Here is a 21641-nt window from a genome sequence, read left to right as displayed (position 1 = left end):
TAGAAGGAAGGCAGGGAGCCTGATGAATTGTGAGCTGAGGTCCCACCATGGGTGAGGGGGTAACCCAACAGGTATGTATTGGGCTCTGTAAGGAGAGGGCTCAGTTTTGCACTGGGGGGACTTATTGCAGAGATTCAGAAACACATAGGGAAGACAGGAGTCCTGGGTTTGACTGATGTGATGAGTGATTAGACTGAGGGCACAGTCGGTGGAGGTGGGTGACCCACCTTGGCGTCAGCATTGGGTGGGAAGGTGGGCAGAAGCCAGGAAGAGGTGAGCAGCTGGGAGAACAGAAGACAGTCAGGGGGCGGAGCGAGGGGATGGTGGGGGGGAGGAGACGAGGCTGTAGCGGGGTGGGGACCAGCAGAGGCCACGACTTGGGGGGCAGTTTCTAGGAATGACCAGTCCCGGCTGTGTCCTCTGGCCAATGAGAAGCTGAGGTCAAGGCGCTGGGGAACCAGGGATGGGGGAGGCCCACCAGCCCGGATGCAGAGGCTACCCGGCACTACCAGAGAGGCGCGAGGCAGGGAGCAGAGATCGCTGCATCCAGGCTGGAGATGGATCCTCTGGGGGCCGCCCAGCCTTCGCCCAGCGAAGGGGTGCAAAGTGGGCTGTGCCGCTGGCAAGCAGGAACTTTTGAAAAGAAGTTCTTGAAAGACAGTGGCAGCCAAAAGGAGATGAGCAGGTGGGGACCATGTCCCGGGAGTGAGGGGTAGCAAAGACCAGCAAATAGCTTGAGAGATGGTCAGAAGAGAGGGAGGCTGATATCCACTGCTCAGCTGGCCTCGGGGAGCTGGTATGACCTCCCCGAGAGGCTCATGCTGCTGCTGCTGCTGCTGCTAAGTTGCTTCAGTAATGTTTGACTCTGTGCGACCCCATAGACGGCAGCCCACCAAGCTCCCCCATCCCTGGGATTCTCCAGGCAAGAACACTGGAGTGGGTTGACATTTCCTTCTCCACGAGAGGCTCATAAGCACCCAAAAATGCCATTGGCATCATTAGTAATTAGAGAAACGTACATTAAAACCATAATGACAGGCTCAGGGAGATGGGAAGCGGGGAGGCACCCAGAGGCTGTGGACCCCATAAGGGCAGATGATTCCAAGGGTTGACCTAAATCTCTTCTGCTTTCTTCTGTTTTCCCCATAAGATGGGTGGACAGGAGCAGCCAGTGCCCCTTCCAGGCGTGAAAGCAAATGCTCTGCTTGGTGCTGACAGTGCTGATGGCGGTCAAGGGGTGGGGAGGCTGCAGAGATTAGGGGAAGGGGGTGGGGGGGAGATGAATCGGCACGTGTGTCCAAAGTGGAGCCCAGAACCTGCCTCTCCTCTGCTTTTTCTCTCCATACTATTCAGTTCAGTTCAGTCACTTAGTCATGTCTGACTCTTTGCAACCCCATGGACTGCAGCACACCAGACCTCCCTGTCCATCACCAACTCCTGGAGTTTACTCAAACTCATGTCCATCAAGTTGGTGATGCCATCCAGCCATCTCATCCTCTGTCGTCCCCTTCTCCTCCCACCTTCAATCTTTCCTAGCATCAGGGTCTTTCCCAATGAGTCCAATTCTTCACATCAGGTGGCCAAAGTATTGTAATTTCAGCTTCAACATCAGTCCTTCCAGTGAATAATCAGGACTGATCTCCTTCAGAATGGACTGGTTGGATCTCCTTGTAGTCCAAGGGACCCTCAAGAGTCTTCTCCAACACCACAGTTCAAAAGCATCAATTCTTCGGTGCTCAGCCTTCTTCACAGTCCAACTCTCACATCCATACATGACCACAGGAAAAACCATAGCCTTGACTAGACGGACCTTAGTCGGCAAAGTAATGTCTCTGCTTTTGAATTAAAATACTATTAATAGTCCCTTAGACTACTGTCAACACCCCAGGCAACCACTGATCTTGCCACAGATTCATTTGATTTTTGAAAATTAATTTTCTAGAATTTCGTATAAATGGAATCAAGCCACCTGCACTCTCTCTCTTTCTCTGTGTTTTCTTTCTCTCTTCTGGTCTGGTTTCTTTTACTCAAGGTAATTATTTGAGATGCAAGCCTATTGTAGTATGTATTGATAGTTCATTCATTGTTATTGAGGAGAAATGTTCCATTTCATGCATACACCACAATTTGTTTATTCCTTCACCTGCGGATAAATGTTTGAGTTGTTTCAATTTCTGGCTTTACTGAAAACATTACTGTGACATTTGTGCACAAGCACATGGATAAATGCTTTCAGTTCTCTTAGCTAAGTACTTAGGAGTGGGACAGCTAGATCCTATGCTAGGAGTATGTTTCATTTTTTAAGAAACTGCCAAACTGTTTTCCAAAGTGGTTATACCATTTTGTGTTTGCACAGCAGTGTATGAATCTTCCGGTTGCCCCACATCCTCACCAACATTTGTTATGGTCAATCTTTCTCATTTACATTCCAATGTAATGTAGTATTGGGTTCGCCAAAAAGTTCGTTTGGGTATTTCCATGCAATATTACAGAAAAACCTGAATGAACTTTTCAGCCCAACTCAGTAGTAACTCATGTGGTTTTAATGTGCATTTCTCTAACTATTAATGATGCTGATGGCATTTGGGTGCTTATTGCCATCATATATCTTCTGTAGTGAAGTATCTGCTCACATCTTTCATCCATTTTTTCATTTGGGTGGTTTGTTTTCTTATGATGAGTTGTGAACATATTATGGTGCTGGGCTTGTATCAGCTACGGCTTGCAAATACTTTCTCCTGGACTGTGACTTGTCTTTTCATTCTCCTAATGGTGTCTTACAAAGAAATGCTGATGCTGCTAAGTCACTTCAGTCGTGTCTAACTCTGTGCGACCCCATAGACGGCAGCCCACCAGGCTCCCCTATCCCTGGGATTCTCCAGGCAAGAACACTGGAGTGGGTTGCCATTTCCTTCTCCAAAGCATGAAAGTGAAAAGTGAAAGTGAAGTCGCTCAGTCGTGTCCGACTCTTAGTGACCCCATGGGTTGCAGCCTACCAGGCTCCTCTGTCCATGGATTTTCCAGGCAAGAGTACTGGAGTAGGGTGCCATTTCCTTCTCCAGCAGATCTTCCCAACCCAGGGATCGAACCCAGATCTCCCACATTGTAGGCAGACGCTTTACTGTCTGAGCTAGCAGGGATGACCCTTTCAAAGAGCAGATGTTCTTAATTTTGAAGACAAACCAATTGAGCTTCCAGCATCATATCTGAGAAATTCTTGTTTAACTAAAAGCCACATCACCAACCTAAAGAAGACAATTTTCTTTAATGGTTGAAAATATGATATAATAATGAAATACTGCATGAAGTTTGTTAAATAAAAGTCAAAATATTTGTTTTATGGTGTAGCGATGTAAAAATCACCAGGTTTTTCCCCAACATAAAGCATCCTTTGAACATTTTGTGCAACAAACGGGTGGAGGGCCCTCCAGCTGGTCCTCTCTGTCCTCTCTCCCATCAGAGGAGCGGTTCTTGTGACTGTGGCTCAGCGAGAACACTCTCTCTCTTTTTAAACATTTATTTATTTATTTGGCTGCACTGGGTCTTAGTTACAGCATGTGGGATCTAATTCCCTGACTGCGGATCGAACCCGGGCCCCCTACACTGGAGTGCGGAATCTTGGCCACTGGAAGACCAGGGAAGTCCTAAGAACTCTCTTCACTCGTACAGAGCTTAGAACCCATGTTCTGCTTTCCTGAGTAACTGAATGTACTGAACATCTCGACTCTGCTTTATTAACTAGAACAATTTGGGAGAGCTGCCCCTTCGTATCCCAGTGTCTCTGTGGCTTGGTCTCTCCCACAGACTGTCCTCAGCGTGTCTCCTCTTGGTGGCCCACGGAGCGCTGTCTCCCCTGGGCCTGTCCCTCCGAGCCCAGGATGCATGCCCTTTGCTACTTCAGCCCCTCAGGCCCGTTTCCTAGCAGAGCTCATCAAAGAAGTCCCCTTCCTGGGGGGGCCTGGAGTGGCAGGCAGCATCATGGGGTGGAGACTATAGGCTGGGGGTCTGACGTGGAGCAGGAGCCGGCCACTGACCTCCTGCCAGGTCTCTGCCAGGCTGTGCTGCCAGGGAAAGTGCCCCCCCCCCCCAGGCTGGGCTGACCTGGGCTCACCTGGCCAGCGAGAGGGCTCATATAAGGTGTTGGGCCCCAGGACACCTGGGCAGGGACCAGTTCCAGCTCCGTCAGCTGTGCTGGAGCTGGCGCCACCTCCCTCCCCTCCCCCCACTTGCCCCACTCTTCCCACCCCCTCCCCCTTCCCACATGGAAGCTTAATCTGAAATATCAATGGAGGGAGGTGGGTCCCAGTGGCCTTGAGAGATGCAGAGTACACAGTAGGTGTGCAGTTACTTCAGGTGCCAGGAAAACTTGCCACAAAACAGTCCATGGGGACTAGGTCCTTCTTCAGTATTTCTGGACAAAATAGCTACTTTCCCAACTGCCTGAAATGCAGGAGACCCGGGTTTGATCCCTGGGTCGGGAAGATCCCCTGGAGGAGGGCATGGCAACCCACTCCAGTGTTCTTGCCTGGAGAATCCCATGGACAGAGGAGCCTGGTGGGCTACAGTCTATGGGGTCACAAGAGTCGGACATGACTTAGAGGCTAAACCACCACCACCACCAAAGCCCATGAACCTCACAGATTCTCCTGGAGATGCTTCCGTGGGGAGAGGACCGGGCCCTGGGAAGAGTTGATGGGGGACTCAAAGCCTGCTTGGGCTTCTCCATCAGTGGCGGGGACAGGGAGTCCAGCTCTCTGCCACACCAACACTCAGCCTTTCGGATAAGAGGACCCTCCTCCCCAGCTGCTTCCCTGTTCCCACTGCTCATGCAGAGCCGCCTGCCCTCTGCTATGAAGCTTGTTGCCCACCATCTTCCATGAGTTGGGAATTTACCAGCAAGTTCTCATAGTGTTCCACCCCCTGCACAGATCAATTTCCTCCTGGAGAGGGAATCCAGAGCTGGCTCACCTTATTTCTCCACCATATTTGCAGGTTGAGCAGATGAAGGGGGCTGAGAGAATGAAGTGCATGGTAAAGGGAGAAAGAAGGGGTCAGCTGTCCTCGGGGGTGGAGTCCTGGCCAGGTTCTTGCCCCTGCTCCGCTGCCTGGGCGGGGCCCCCTCTGCTCCTCAGCACCCTAGTGCAGGAGAGGATAAGGGGACCACAGTTCTGTTAGGTGGAGAAAGCCACTGACCGCCCATCGCAGGGCAGATGGCACTGGGGTGGTAGACAGATTCAGAGAGATGGGAGGAGAGGGCTGTGTCTGGCACACAGAAGCTGGCGAGTAGGTATTTAGGGGTGGATGAGTGAGTGAGCGGTGGCAGGGAGAGCCAGGCTGTCATGGGGCAAGCTGCCTGCTCCTGGGAGCAGGGCTATAAGAAAGTCAGGTGCCCAGATCAAGAGGTGCAATTAACACTGGACACAGGTCTGGGGGTATAGCTCAGTGGTAGAGCATTTGACTGCAGATCAAGAGGTCCCTGGTTCAAATCCAGGTGCCCCCTTGCTAATCCTTTTTGCTGTGACAAATAGTAAATATAAATAAATACAAAATCAATTAGGGAGCCCTGGGGCACTCCATAACGCACATGTTCAGTTGTGTCAACCCGTTGTCACTCCACGAACTGTAGCCCACCAGGCTCTTCTGTCCATGGAATCTCTCAGGCAAGGATACTGGAGTGGGTTGCCATTTCCTTTTCCAGGGGATCTTCCCGACGCAGGGATTGAACCCACATCTCTTATGTCTCCTGAACTGGCAGGTGGATTCTTTATCACTATGCCACCTGGTTTCCTGGGGTACACCACAATGGTGTTCTAGTACACACGAGAGGGGTTCTTCACATTACCTGGACAAACCTGTGTACCTCCTCGTCTCTAGAATTAGACATCTAGGGTTTTAATTAACTGGGGTTATGACTGGTTGTGTGTGTGTCACAAGCCTTCCTCCACTGACAGTGGTGATGGCTGAGTCCCTCTCATTAGCAGTCCCTCTCATTGACTTCCGAAGCGTCTCCTGGGCTGAAGAGCATAGTCTCCATGTGATGTCAGCCTCGAGCCTGTCTGAGCTCCAGACACACCTGACCCAGTTATGTGTCTGTGTTTTCACTCCTCCTTTGTCTGGAAAGCCTCTCCAGCTGCTTCTTCCAGCAAATTCCTCACCCATTGCCTCCGGAAGTCCCTCCTAACTTCTCAGCTCTCACTTCCGGCTCCTACAGCTCTCTGCTTGGGCTTCCGCCACTCTTTGCAAATACTTCAGTTCGTTCGCTCGTCTTTTATTTGGATTAAGACTGAAGAACGGGAACAATGTATTCGTCTCTGTGTCCTCAACATGGATGATAGAGCCTGGCACCTAACACGCTTCGTGAGTGTCTGTTGAGTGAATGAATGAATGAGTGAAACCATGAGCACCCTTCTTGAGTCCTCAGAGTATAGCGGAGGCAGAGTCTGAGGTTCACTAAAGACCCAGAACCAACCAGTCTTGTCTTGATGCACATGTGCTGGCTGAGGTAGAAACACTGGTATAGACTCAAATGACCCTTCCAGGTGTAAAGGGTGGCAGCATGATCATGGCTTGAGGAAGAGGAGGGCTGGAGGGGGAAGATGGGAAAGTAGACTACAGCAGAGAAGACTTGCCACCTCCTGGGACGTGCGGAAACAGCAAAGTGAAGGCTAGGCACAGAGCCTGGCTGCAGTGCCAAGGGTGGAAAGGTGCCAATGCAAGCTTAGTCATAAGAGGGGGTATAGCTCAGGGGTAGAGCATTTGACTGCAGATCAAGAGGTCCCTGGTTCAAATCCAGGTGCCCCCTGCTGTGCTGACATTTTTTTTCAGTTACTGAAGCAGAGGCTGTAATTTCAGCCCCTTCCCTTCCCTCCCACATTTGAACATTAAATTGACGTGCTATGTCTTGTTACAAAAATTCAGGGTTCACACTAGGACCAGCTCCAAGTATTCTCCCCTGACCATCATACAGATGGTAGATTAGGGGGTCATATTTCTCTGAAGAGGCTGAAGAAGTGGTCTTCTTCAGGGGGCTGACCTCCCCCCCCCCACCTCCCCCAGGGGACTCTTGCCCTTCGTGGCCTGTGTGCAGACTGCACGTTCTCATCTCCTCCACCTCACTGTAGCCTCCAGGCAGAAGGCTAGCTCTTTGCTCTTGCTGCTACCCCTTGAGAAGTATGGAGGGTGCTTAGACGTCTTCCTAGTTTCCAGAGGCGACTGTAAAACCATGGTGATTGGAAAACCATGGTAAAACCAAAACCTCTTTCCTCTCCCTGGAAATTCTCGAGGTGTTGCTCCCACAACAGATTTGACCACTTCACCCTCCTTTTTCTCCTATCACATTTCTTTCTTCCTTTCTTTCTTTTCCCTTTGATGAGGACCAATTTTAAAGTCTTTATTGAATTTGTCACAATACTGTTTTTGTTTCATGTTTTGTTTTTTGGCCATGAGGCATGTGGGATCTTAGTTCTCCCATCAGAATGGAACCCACGCCCCTTTGCCCCTGGAAGGCAAAGTCTTAACCACCGGACTGCCAGAGAAGGACCCCACACTTTCTATTTTTTAACTCTCAATCAGTATTTCCTTAGTGAGAATGCCTAGAAGTAGCTGTTCAGTTGCCAAGTGGTGTCCAACTCTTTGCAACCCCAAGGACTGCAGCATGCCAGGCTTTCCTGTCCTTCACTATCTCCTGGAGTTTGCTTAAACTCGTGTCACTGAGTCAGGGATGCCATCCAACCATCTCATCCTCTGTTGCTCCTTTCTCCTCTTGCCCTCATCATCAATCTTTTCCAGCATCAGAGTCTTTTCCAAAGAGTTGGCTCTTTGCATCAGGTGGCCAAAACAATATATCTAAAAGTCCAGATGAAATATTTAAGACATATAAATGGTATAGGGACCCATGTTAAAATTGTGTTTTCTTTTTTACTACTAGCATAGAGAAATAGAATGGATTTTTGTTTACTCACCATGCTCCTGGCAAACTCGGTATTAATTGATTAGTTCTAATAGCGTATCAGATTCTGTTTCTATATTCACAATCATGTCTTTGGCAAATAATGACAGTATTAAGAAATTTCCAGTTTAACTTTTTGCTCCTTTATGGAACTGACTAGGAACTCTAGTTCTCTTATGCTGTGCCTCTCCTACAACTCCGTTAACTCAATTTCGGAAGACGAGATATGCTTATTGTTAAATGCATTATGTTTCTCAGCACTGTCACTTGCTATGACTATGTGATGTCATTTCTCCTCTAATAGATTGACCGTAAGCTCCAAGAAGGCAGGGATGGTGTGTTCTTTGTTTTCCATTTTACGTTTTTCATTGTATGTAGACAAAGTAGCTGCTCAATGAATGCTTATATGTTGAGGCAATGAATAAATGAGAAAAATGTTAGTAATGGAAAAAAAATCTTAGTAAAACAAAACAAAAGAATAAATAGTATAAAAGATTCCCTCATAGCTCAGTGGGTAAAGAATCAGCCTGCAAAGCAGGAGACCTGGGTTCAGTTCCTGGGTCAGGAAGATCCCCTGGAGAAGGGAATGGCAACCCACTCCAGTATTCTTGCCTGGGAAATTCCATGGAGAGAGGAGCCTGGTGGGCTACAGTCCATGGAATGGCAAAGAGCAGACATGACTGAGCGACTAAGCACAGCACAGCTTTCCTTAACGCACAAGGTAATTTGAAGCACTCTTTCCTATGAAGACAAATTAAAAGGCTGGAAAACTATTAAAAGCAGCTCATTAAAAGAATCAAAGAGCTAACTTTAGACAGACAATGGGAGGTGGAGATTTGAAAATGATGGGAAAACAGGAAGTTAAAGCTCCAAACTACAAGCTGCTTTGGCCCTGAGTGTGTTTTTCAGTCCAAAAGAGGCAACTGGGATGCTCGTGGAACTTGCGGAAGCCTCTCAGGACCAGGGAGGTGAACGTCAGGATTCTGGCCCCACCTGGAGTAGAGACACTGGGAGAAGTGTCTCTGTCTTTGGGCTGGGATCCTGAGTCAGGAGAACTGAAAGAAAACAGTCACTGCAAGACCTCATGGCTGGGAACTTCCCTGGTGGTCTAGTGGTTAAGACTCTGACTCCAAAGCAGGGGGCACAGGTTTGATCCCTGGTCAGGGAAACACGATCCCGTATGCTGTGTGACACCACCAAAAGTTTTTCAAAAATGAAGTTGAATTGTTTTCTTTCTTCAAGAAAAAAAGTCCTCAAGTTTTTATTTTAGATTCCACATATGATACCATACAGTATTTGCCTTTTCTTGCCTGGCATATTTCACTTAGCACAATGCCCTCCAGTTCCATCCATGTTATTGCGGACGGCAGGATTTCCTTCTTTCTAATGGCTGAATAATAATCCACTGTGTATATATACACCCCACATATTCTTTATCTGTTTATCCACTGACAGGTACTAAATCAGCATTTAGAGAAATACAGCTTTGAGGAATATACTAGAAAAGAAGAATAAATATAAATAAAGAATCCATCTAAAAAGTTAGGGGAAAAACTGGATGAAAGAATACTATGAGAAACAAAGGAAATACAGGAAAAGAAATCAATGAAATGGAAAACAAACACACAGCAGAGATGACTGCTGAAACCAAAAGTTTGCCTTTGAAGAGCAAAATTAACTTTTGATGAAACTGAAAAGAAAAAGATGACAGCAGACAAAGTTAACCAAAAGCAGGAATTAGAAAGAAAAGCTGCACAATCTTTAGACTTCAAAATAATAACCATAAAACATTATGAAAACTAACGTACAAAATTTTAAATCCAACAAACCTGTACAGAGAACTTACCATGTGAAAGACACAATTCTATACACTTAAAAAATACTAAATGTATTTATTCTCACAAAACTCCACAAACTAGGCTCTATTATTTTGCTCATTTCTATTATCATGCCCATTTTATATATGACAAAGCTAAGACTGAGAGAGTTAAACCTGTTTGCCAAGGTCACTCAGTTACGATCTAGAATCTGAACCCATCCATCATGTTTTAAGAGTACAAGGACTTTATGATTACGTTATGTGGAAATTTAGCAAGTACTTTAAAAACACTACAACTCACCAAAGTTGCCACAGGAAGAAACAGAAAAGATGACTAGTCCTCTAAGTCTTAAATAGTTATTTTATTAAAACAGTTATTTGAAACTCCGCCTCCCCAAAATTCAGATAAGGGTTTTACTGGTGAGTTTTATCATATACTGAATGAGAAATGACTTTATTTTTACATAAAAATCTTTCCAAGAATAGAAAAAATGTATATAGTCTAAAATTTTTGTGAGACTAGCACAAACTTGATACCAAAACCCAACAAGAACAGTTTAAAAATGTATGTCAATATCACACGTAAACATAGGTGCTGTACAAAAAAATTCAATTATTGTCTAACTGAATCCACAAATATATCAAAATGACCAAGGTAGGTTAATATCTGGAATGAAAAGTTGTGTTTAATTTTATAAAATACAATAAGTGTAATTCACCATGTTACTAGACTAAAGGAGAAAAATTATACGAATATCTCAGTAGATACAAAAAAAGTGTGGTTTTGAAAAAACTCTACATTGATCCATGATAAAAGAATTTTTTTGCAAACTAGAAATAGAAGTAAAATTCCTTAATGTGATAAAGACCATTTACAAAAAATATAGTCCACAACATGTACTTAATGGTAAAATATTGAAAACTTTTCATTTGAAATCAGAATAAAAGAAGATATCCACCATCAACACATTAATTCAACATGATATCTGTGGTCCTAGTCATTTTAATAAGGAAAGAAAAGGAGGTGAAATAAAGATTGGAAAGAAGAAATAGAAATTTCAAATTTCTTAGATGACATGATCATCTGCATAGGAAATCTAAAAGAATCAACAAAATATTAGAATTAATGAGTGCTTAGCAAGACTGCCAATATATACCCTCCATTTCCATACCTCCTTTTCCTTGGCAAAATTACAACTTTTAGAATTATATACTAGACATTTCTGCATGTAAACTTTAAAACTCTAAAGATAGTATCTTCATCTTCTTCCCAGATGACATAAAGCCATCTTAATTCTTATCAGTGCTTTCCTGAAATATTATTGTTAGCCAGTATTTTCATTCCATCTTTAAAAAAAGTGTATAAATTAAACATTAACATTCTCTGGACAATGAGTTTTAGATCTACTAACATATCTACCAGGTTCATTGTTCAACATCCCTTTTGCATCTCAGAGCTCCCATATGGAATCATTTTACTTTTCTCCAAAGCATGTATTTTAGAATTTTCTTTAGTGAGCGTCTGTTGGCCGTACGCTCTCCAACAGCTTGCGTCTGTTCGCGAAGAATGGTTTGGCTGGGAATAGAATTCTAAGCTGGCTGTTGTCTCCTCTCAACATATTGCTTGTGTTACTGCACTAGCTTCTGGCTTCTTTGACAATTGTTGAGAAGTCAGCCAGCAGTTCAGCCGTTCTTCCTCTGTCGGTGATCTCTGATTTCTCTCTTGCTACCTTCAGAGGACAAAGTCCTCATCTTCAGCCAGGAGAAAGACGTACACATTGGATCCCGTGGCAGACCTGGGGAGGATCAGAGGAGGGGGACGAATGCATCATTTGAGCAGAGCTGCCTTGCTAGGGTCAGAGGGGTCTCCTCTAACTCTTCACCTGCTACAGAAGCAAGAATCAGCAAGAGGAGAGAAAATTGGAAGTCTCCCACTTCAAGTGACTAAAAGAGTAGGGGGCACCCAGATTTGAACTGGGGACCTCTTGATCTGCAGTCAAATGCTCTACCCCCGAGCTATAACCCCTGCCATGGTAGCCAGGTCCAATTAGCACCTTTGCCTGTGCTGCCACACCCCGAGCTGCCCTAGGTGCCCCTTCAAGATGGGTTTGCTGAGTGGCCTGACCTACTCTACTGCTAACTCACCTCCCTGCCCAGTAGAAGCAACAGGTTCCTTTCTCCCATAGCTCATAACCTCTGCACTGTCAGTCCTGGAAGAGGCCGTAAGCTGGGGAGCATTGCCCTGAGGCTGGAAGGACCAATAGAGGTTTTTGTGCTGAGCGCCTGAAACCCAAAGTCCCCACTGGCCTGGCCAAGCATGCAACACCTTGGAGACAGGCCACACGTGGACCGGATATGGGTCAGAGGTCTCTGCACAATGCCACACCCTAGGACGCAGGCTGGCTTCTCTCTCGTTGCCCCAGATCTCTACAGAGTCAACACTTTCATTGTTGGGTGAGATGAACTGTCGGAAGCAGTGATAGTCTCTAAGCTCCCAGCCTGCCTTCCTGTGTCCTGCTCTGGGATCTGGTCTCTGTAAACCTCTCTTGTCCTTTGCCAGCTGGCTTCCTGGGTGGTCCTGCCCGCAGGGCTCTGGGGGCCGCTGCTGGGCAAGAGTAGTTGTCCTTCCTCCCCACTGGGTTTCTGTCCATCTCACCTGGCGGTGACAGTCCGTCCCAGAGGACTGCTGCCTGCAGATTGGTGCTCACAGGCCAGCTTTGCCGGATCTCCCCAGGGACACTGGCATTTCCCTAGGGGTAGGGGTCCCGGATCTACAGAGATCCTCCCTGGACTTGTGAGACCAGACTTCATCCTCCTCTGACCGTGTCCACAGACCGGGACTGGGAGAGGCCTCTTGCGGGTCCTCCCTCCCTGATACTTAGGCTTCCCCTTCACCCTTTCAGTTCTCTGATTTCTGATTCGATTTTGTCCCCCTCCCCAAAAAGATGTGTTGAATCCTAGGCTCCCAAACCTCAGAATGTGTCCTTAGTCACAGAAGGGCATCAAAGATGTGGTTAGTTAAGACGAGATCATGGTGGATTCCAGTGGGCCCTTAATCCAGTCGGATGGAGTCCTTATAAGAAGAGGAGAGATACACGGGAGAATGTAGCCACGTGAACACGGAGACCGAGATTGGTGTAATGTGTCTACAAGCCAAGGAATGCTGAGGATTGCCAGCCACCACCAGATGCCAGGAGGAAGCCAGTTAGGCGCCTCCCTGAGAGTCTGCAGAGGGAGCCCAATCCTGGATTTCAGTCTTGTAGCCTCCAGAACCGGGAGACAGTAAATGCTTGTTGTTTTAAGCCATCTATTTTGTGGCACTTTGTTACAAGGGCCCAAGGAAACTGACACACAGATTAGCAACTTTTTTTTTTTTTTGGAACTTGGGAAAGTTATTTTATTTTTCTGGCCTTGCATGTAAAATAGGGATAAGAAAAGCATCAGCCCCACCAGAGAAAATATTTGTAAATGACACAAACAACAAGGGCTTAATTTCCAAAATACACAGCTTATACACATGAATAACAACAACAACAAAACCCAATCAAAAAATGGGCAGAAGACCCAAATAGACATTTCTCCAAAGAAGACATTCAGTTCAGTTCAGTTCAGTCACTCAGTTGTGTCTGACTCTTTGCGACCCCATGAATCACAGCACGCCAGGCCTCCCTGTCCATCACCAACTCCTGGAGTTCACTCAAACTCATGTCTATCGAGTCAGTGATGCCATCCAGCCATCTCATCCTCTGTCGTCCCATTCTCCTCCTGCCCCTAATCCCTCCCAGCATCAGGGTCTTTTCCAATGAGTCAACACTTCTCATGAGGTGGCCAAAGTACTGGAGTTTCAGCTTTAGCATCAGTCCTTCCAATGAACACCCAGGACAGATCTCCTTTAGGATGAACTGGTTGGATCTCCTTGCAGTCCAAGGGACTCTCAAGAGTCTTCTCCAACACCACAGTTCGAAAGCATCCATTCTTCAGCACTCAGCTTTCTTCACAGTCCAACTCTCACATCCATACATGACTACTGGAAAAACCATAGCCTTGACTAGATGGACCTTTGTTGGCAAATTAATGTGTCTGCTTTTTATTTTTTTTATTTATTTTAAAAAGTTTTATGTTTACTTTAATTTACTTTATAATACTGTATTGGTTTTGCCATACATTGACATGAATCCGCCACAGGTGTACATGAGTTCCTAATCCTGAACCCCCCTCCTACCTCCCACCCCATATCATCTCTCTGGATCATCCCTGTGCACCAGCCCCAAGCATCCTGTATTCTGTATCAAACTCTGCCAATTATACAGAGTGGAGTAAGCCAGAAAGAAAAACACCAATACAGTATACTAACACATATATATGGAATTTAGAAAGATGGTAATGATAATCCTGTATGAGAGACAGCAAAAGAGACACAGATGTATAGAACAGAATTTTGGACTCTGAGGGTGAGGGAGAGGATGGGATGATTTGGGAGAATGGCACTGAAACATGTATACTATCATGTAAGAAACGAGTCGCCAGTCTAGCAATTATTTATATTAAATTCTGTTAAAATGACCAGTGCGGTTTTTGTCTCTGGACTGGACCTTGGATAATACAGAATCTGAAACCAATAGGGCCCCAGGAAACTGGGGATGGGTTTGGTCTTGTCCTTGATCTTCAAGGTAGTGCTGAGTGTCTGACTGGAGCCTGAATCATAAGGGTGGCCATCTGGGTGCTCCAGCCAGGCTCTCCTTTGAGAGTGGTCTCTAAGACTCCATAATGTCAATTCAGCACACAGAGGAAAAGGAAAAAAAGGAAACTCTCAAAGGGGGCACCCGGACTTGAACCAGGGACCTCTTGATCTGCAGTCAAATGCTCTACCACTGAGCTATACCCCCAGATGACAATGGGAATGTATAATTACCAAAGTTCTTTACAATCCACTCAGACAGGCTGCCATTCTGACTCAGCAGAGTCATCAGTCCTGCTCAACTGTACACATCCCCCTTTATACCATAACCATCCTCCTTTTCCAAAAATGACTATCATTTCTTGGCTCCAACTTGGAAGGTCCCTGAAGTCTCTACCTTAAGATGAAGCCCAGATGTTCAGCAGCAACTTTTCAGTTGCAATCACTTTCAAATAACCTGTAATGTTGGACAGAGCTGACCCTCTCTCCCAGCTCACCTCCAGATTCTGTCTGTATAAGGCTCTTGAATTTTCGAACCGTTACTTCAGCCTTCAGTCTCATGTATCCTTCCCACCACTGCTCACTTCTCCTCCCTGTCTTTCCTTTAGCCATCCCCTGCCATCCATGCTGATGTCAATTTTCAGAACTTTTTGTGTCTTTGGGTTTCTCTCTCATTGCCCAGTCGTCGTCTTTTGTGTCATTAAGTGGTCCAGGGGCTTGGTTGATGCTAGGGCAGTGTCGGGTTGAAGGTAGAAGGACTCGATATTAACTCGATATTGGTGCATAACAACACACCCCCAAACTCAGCAGCTTAGAGCAGTAAGTCTTCATCATATCGTGCAAATTTCAGACTCTGGAATCTGGGTGTGGCTGAACTGGGCAATTCTGGTTCAGAGTCTCTCGTGAGGCTGTGAATAAGATGTCACCTGGGGCTGCAACCATCTGATGGTTCAACTGGGGCGGGAGGAGCCGCTCTAAGCTGCTCACTCTCATGGCTGTTGGAAAAAAAGGACTATTCCTAATGAGCTGTTGGCAGGAGGCCTGATTCCCACACAACAGGACATCCTCATGACACAGCCACTGACTTCCCCTGGCATCAATCTCATCCAAAAACACCCTCAGAGACTCACCAAATTGGACCAGGTATCTGGGCACCCCGTGGCCCAGTCAAGCTGACACACAAAATTAACCATCACATAGATAAGCATACATTTAGTGTTGTAAGAACTTACCAAACGGTTTCCCAGAGTGGTTGTGCCACTTTGCATTCCTAGCTGCAAAACACGAGTGACCCAGTTTGTCTGCATCCTCGCCAGCATTTGGTGTTATCACCTTTTTAGTTTTAGTCATGCTCTGGGTGTGTAGTGACACTCCACGATGGTTTTAATTTGCATTTCCCTAACGGGTAACAATGATGACGTTTTCTCAAGTGCTTGTTTGCCATCTGTATATCCTTTTCTCTGAAATGTCTGCCCATATGTTTTTACCCATTTTCTAATTGGATTTTTTGGTTGAATTTTGACCACTTCATGTATTTGAGATACAAGTCCCATTTTTATTACTTCTATATTCAGTAACAGTATTTAGCATCATTCTGTGTATCTTTACTAAATCCAAACTGGGTAATGCAGAATGTATTGTTCTGCTGGGCTCTTAGTTCCCCCAACACGGATCAAACCCAGGCTCCCTGCAGTGGAAGTGCAGAGTCCAACTCCTGGCAATTCCCGTAGCTTGAATTCTTTTGCACATGACATATTTTTGAGAGCTTTCGTTGTCGCTCTTGTATCTGGTACCTTAAACTTGTAAGACAAAAACAGTAATAGTAAAAGCAACTGCATTTTTGCTTTCACTATCCCCTTAAACTTTCTCAATGAGCTGTTTCTATTGCCCAAGTGACGTCTTTTTAAAATTTGGTTGTGCCACGTGGCATGCTGAAACTTCCCTGACCCACAGTGGAACCCTTGCCCCCTGCAGTGGAAGCGGCGGGTCCTCACCACTGGAACGCCAGGGAATTCCCCTGCCCAAGTGATTTAAACATCATGCATAGGTAGCAGAAAGTCCTGCGGTTGCCCCCTGAATTCGTAATTAAAAGAGCCAATCTCGAGAGTTCCCTGGTGGCTTAGTGGTTGGGGTGCTTTCAGTGTGTGGCCAGTTCAATGAGATCCCACAAGCTGCGCGGTGCTGCTAAAATAAAAGAGAAAAGTCCTGCCTCCTGTAACAATCAATAACCTAAACCTCTTCCTCCCATTTTTTCCTTGATCATTAACTCCACACGCAGGGATCAAACCTGGGCCTCTGCCGTGACTGTGCAGGGCCACTGCCACTAGACCAAGGGATTCCTGCAGGGCTGCCTTCAACTTCTCTCCTCCCCTAGAAGTGGGAGGAGCTGAGACAGTCCTTCCTCTTTTTCCTCCTCCAGTATTCTTTCCTAGCCCAAGGAGTAGGGAGGAGGGAAGGGAGAGAGGAGAGGTGAGGAGAACGAGAAGGTTCTCCCGTGATCAGAACTGTAGTAAGGTAACATTTGCTTTCCCTGGGCCTGGCAAGTATTTGAAATGACTCCCCGGGCATTTCCATGAAATTCCTTCCAGGCCTCCATCGGGACCATTCCACTGCTCCCGTGACCTGGCAAAGCATTCTTCTCCTGGCTTTCCACGATCTGTGTTGCTCAGACTCTTTCTGCTGGGGCTTGTGACCTGTCCTTGCACACTCTTTGATTTGCTGCAAAAAGGCTCTCTCCTGCGTGGCCTGGGGGAAAATACTCGGGTGCCTTCTGTTTCCACCCATTCTGGTCAAACAAGCGGATTCCCAAGAGTGGTCAGCTCCTCTCTACCTACAGAGCTTTGTGCTGGACACACCTCACTGCAAACCCCAACTCTGGGTGCATGGACCAAGGCGTTGAATGGACCCTGTGAAGCCCCTTCGCTAGACTTAAGGATGATCTTCAGGACTCTTCTCTTCAGAAAAGTGTTCCTCACCAATGCTCTGACCTACTGCAATCTGACCCTCTCACAGCCACAGGCTGGTGACTCACCTGGTTATCAGTCCTGACGTTCAGATTTCCATGGGACCCATTTCCCTCCTGCCCTTGGGACCTAATACCTATTGTCTCTTCGTCACTCAGCTTAAACTTCCTTTTAACTGTTTTATTTTATACATTATAAGACTTTAGGAAGTTTTATTTATCTATTCTACTATTAAAGGACACTGAGGAAGGCTTTCTTATCTTTCCTTGCTATTCTTTGGAAATCTGCATTCAAATGGGAGAGTTCCAAAGAATAGCAAGGAGAGATAAGAAAGCCTTCCTCAGAGATCAATGCAAAGAACTAGAGGAAAACAACAGAATGGGAAAGACTAGAGAGCTCTTCAAGAAAATTAGAGATACCAAGGAAACATTTCATGCAAAGATGGGCTCAATAAAGGACAGAAATGATATGGACCTAACAGAAGCAGAGATATTAAGAAGAGGTGGCAAGAATACACAGAAGAACTGTACAAAATAGATCTTCATGACCCAGATAATCATGATGGTGTGATCACTCACCTAGAGCCAGACATCTTGGAATGTGAAGTCAAGTGGGCCTTAGAAAGCATCACTACGAACAAAGCTAGTGGAGGTGATGGCATTCCAGTTGAGCTATTTCAAATCCTGAAAGATGATGCTGTGAAAGTGCTGCACTCAATATGCCAGCATTTGGAAAACAGCAGTGGCCGCAGGACTGGAAAAGGTCAGTTTTCATTCCAATCCCAAAGAAAGGCAATGCCAAAGAATGCTTAAACTACTGCACAATGACACTCATCTCACACGTGCTAATAAAGTAATACTCAAAATTCCCCAAGCCAGGCATCAGCAATACGTGAACCGTGAACTTCCTGATGTTCAAGCTGGTTTTAGAAAAGGCAGAGGAACCAGAGATCAAATTGCCAACATCCACTGGATCATCAAAAAAGCAAGAGAGTTCCAGAAAAACATCTATTTCTGCTTTATTGAATATGCCAAAGCCTTTGTGTGGGTCACAATAAACTGTGGAAAATTCTTCAAGAGATGGGAATACCAGACCACCTGACCTGCCTCTTGAGAAACCTATATGCAGGTCAGGAAGCAACAGTTAGAACTGGACATGGAACAACAGACTGGTTCCAAATAGGAAAAGGAGTACGTCAAGGCTGTATATTGTCACCCTGCTTATTTAACTTCTATGCAGAGTACATCATGAGAAACCCTGGGCTGGAAGAAGCACAAGCTGGAATCAAGATTGCTGGGAGAAATACCAATAACCTCAGATATGCAGATGACACCACCCTTATGGCAGAAAGTGAAGAGGAACTAAAAAGCTTCTTGATGAAAGTGAAAGAGGAGAGTGAAAAAGTTGGCTTAAAGCTCAACATTCAGAAAACAAAGACCATGGCATCTGGTCCCATCGCTTCATGGGAAATAGATGGGGAAACAGTGGAAACAGTGTCAGACTTTATTTTGGGGGGCTCCAAAATCACTGCAGATGGTGACTGCAGCCAGGAAATTAAAAGATGCTTACTCCTTGGAAGGAAAGTTATGACCAACCTAGATAGCATATTCAAAAGCAGAGACATTACTTTGCCAGCAAAGGTCCATCTAGTCAAGGCTATGGTTTTTCCAGTGGTCATGTATGGATGTGAGAGTTGGACTGTGAAGAAAGCTGAGCGCCGAAGAATTGATGCTTTTGAACCGTGGTGTTGGAGAAGACTCTTGCGAGTCCCTTGGATTGCAAGATCCAAGCAGTCTCTTCTAAAGGAGACCAGTCCTGGGTGTTCATTGGAAGGACTGACTCTGAGGCTGAAACTCCAGTACTTTGGCCACCTCATGCGAAGAGTTGACTCATTGGAAAAGACCCTGATGCTGGGAGGGATTAGGGGCAGGAGGAGAATGGGACGACAGAGGATGAGATGGCTGGATGGCATCACCGACTCGATGGACGTGAGTCTGAGTGAACTCCGGGAGTTGGTGATGGACAGGGAGGCCTGGCGTGCTGTGATTCATGGGGTCGCAAAGAGTCGGACACGACGGAGCGACTGAACTGAACTGATTAAAGGACACACTAAGAATGTTTCCTGTTTTTTTGCACATTAATGATAGTGCTGCAATGAACATCTTTGTACATATCTCCTGATGCATTTATGTAGAACTTCTCAAGGGAAAGTACCCAGAAATGAAATATCTGGATTTTACACACACTTATAATTTTATGATTGCAGTTTTATGTAGTTTTTAATATTTATTTTACTATTTTTATTGCCAAGACTTTCTCCATGAGTATAGCAATTATATTCACATTGTTAGCGAATGAAAATACCATTGTCCTCCTCACCAGTTTTGATCTAGTTAGACTTCAACTTATCCTAAATTCTGAAAGAGTATAAAAATGGTGCTTCTTTATCGTTTTAACCGCTTTCCGTTTCTTTGATGTCTAACAATGTTGAGCAACTTTTCATGTGTTTATTTGTCATAAAGATACCTTTTCTGTAGGGACTTCCCTGGTCATCCAGTAGGTAAGCCTCCTCATTCCTAATGCGGGAGACCCAGGTTCTATCCCTGATCCTTCATGCTGCAACTAAGACCCATCCCAGCCAAAATAAATAAATAAACAAAGAAAACATTTTTAAAAATCCCTCTTCTGTGAACTGCTTATTCTGTCTTTGCCCATTTTTTTAATTGGGCTAACTTTTTTTTTTTTCCTGATTGCTCTATAGGAATTCTTATCTTTTTAAATAATTACAAAAATTTAAATGGTGGTAAAAAGCACATGAAAGTTACCATCTTAAGCATTTTAAAGTGGACAGTTCAGTAGTGTTAAGCATATTTATAATATTTTGCAAAAGATCTCCACAAACTCTTCATCTTGCTTATATTCTAATGCATATCTATTCTCCATTCATGTGTGTTATAACATTCAGAGTCTCTTGTTTAAGGAATGTTTTGTCATATAAAAATGTAAATTTTGATACAGCCAAATTTATCTTTTACAGTTTGTGATTTTGAAGTTGTGTTTAAGAAAGCCTTCCCTGAGTTATACATATTTTATAAACAATGTTTGTGAGCCTTCCTTACAAAATTCGTACATTGAAACCTAATCCCTAATGTGATGATATTTGGAGGTGGGGCCTTGGGGAGGTGATTAGGTCGTGACAGTGGAGCCCTCCTGAAAGGGATTAGTGCCCTTCAGAAAGAGACCCAGGAGAGCTCTTTTGTTCCCTCTGCCACTTGAGAACACAGCAAGAATGCAGCCACCTACGAACCAGAAGGAGGGCTATCACCAGATGTCCTGGACTTGCCAACCTCCAGACCCGTGAGAAACAAACTTCTATTGTTTATAAGCCACCCAGTCTCTGGTATTTGGATATAGCACCCCAACAAACTAAGACGGTTGTGTCCTGCATGTTCTTCTAAAAGTCTGAGTTTACATTTAGGTCTTTGAAAGTTAGTTGCTCAGTCACGTCCAACTCTTTTCAACCCTGTGCACTATAACCCACCAGGCTCCTCTGTCCATGGAATTCTCCAGGCAAGAATACTGGAGTGTATTGGTATTCCTTTTTCCAGGTGATCTTCCTGACCCAAGGATCAAACTTGGGTTTCCGGCAGTGCAGGCAGATTCTTTACCCTCTGAGCCACCAGGAGAGCCCAATTTAGGTCTTTCATCCATCTGAAATTTTTTTGTAATGGAGTGAAGTAAGGATTTTATGAGACTTTTTTAGAAGCCAGTTATCCCACCACCCCTAATTTTAGAGTCCATCCTTTCCACATTGGTGACATTATCTAGGTGTTATATTCTGAGGTCATGCTTCCTCTGGAGCAACACTGTCCAGCAGAAATATAATGCAAGCCCCGGGTACAATTATATATTTTCTAGTAGCTACATTATAAGACAAAAATAATTGTTGAAATTAATTTGAATGATCTATTTATTTAACACGAGATATCTAAAAATATTATCACTGCTATATGTAATTAATATGCAAAATCAATAATGAAATCATTTGCATTCTTATTCTTGGTACTAAGTATTTAAAAATCTGATGTAATTGCAAAGGACATTTCCATGTTTTCTGATTGTGCAGAACCTTTCAAATCCCCTTGTTGTGTATGGAGAATTTCTTTCCTTGCAAGACCTGTACTCTCAAAAAAGAAGTTACAAAACTCTGTTCTCAGGCTCCTTTGAGTTTCT

General features: G+C 45.1%; 4 non-coding genes across 4 annotated transcripts; 2 read left to right on the top strand and 2 right to left on the bottom strand.

Annotated features, from left to right (window-relative positions):
• On the top strand, positions 5429–5500 carry TRNAC-GCA. The gene has a single exon. It is a non-coding gene; the product is annotated as a tRNA-Cys (tRNA).
• TRNAC-GCA lies at positions 6731–6802 on the top strand. The gene has a single exon. It is a non-coding gene; the product is annotated as a tRNA-Cys (tRNA).
• On the bottom strand, positions 11722–11793 carry TRNAC-GCA. Its single transcript has one exon. It is a non-coding gene; the product is annotated as a tRNA-Cys (tRNA).
• TRNAC-GCA lies at positions 14582–14653 on the bottom strand. The gene has a single exon. It is a non-coding gene; the product is annotated as a tRNA-Cys (tRNA).

This window comes from Capra hircus, chromosome 4 (assembly GCF_001704415.2).
Source record: "Capra hircus breed San Clemente chromosome 4, ASM170441v1, whole genome shotgun sequence".
In the NCBI taxonomy this organism is placed as follows: Eukaryota; Metazoa; Chordata; class Mammalia; order Artiodactyla; family Bovidae; genus Capra; species Capra hircus.
Note: the sequence above shows the minus strand (reverse complement) of the source record. Positions and strands in the feature narration are given on the sequence as shown.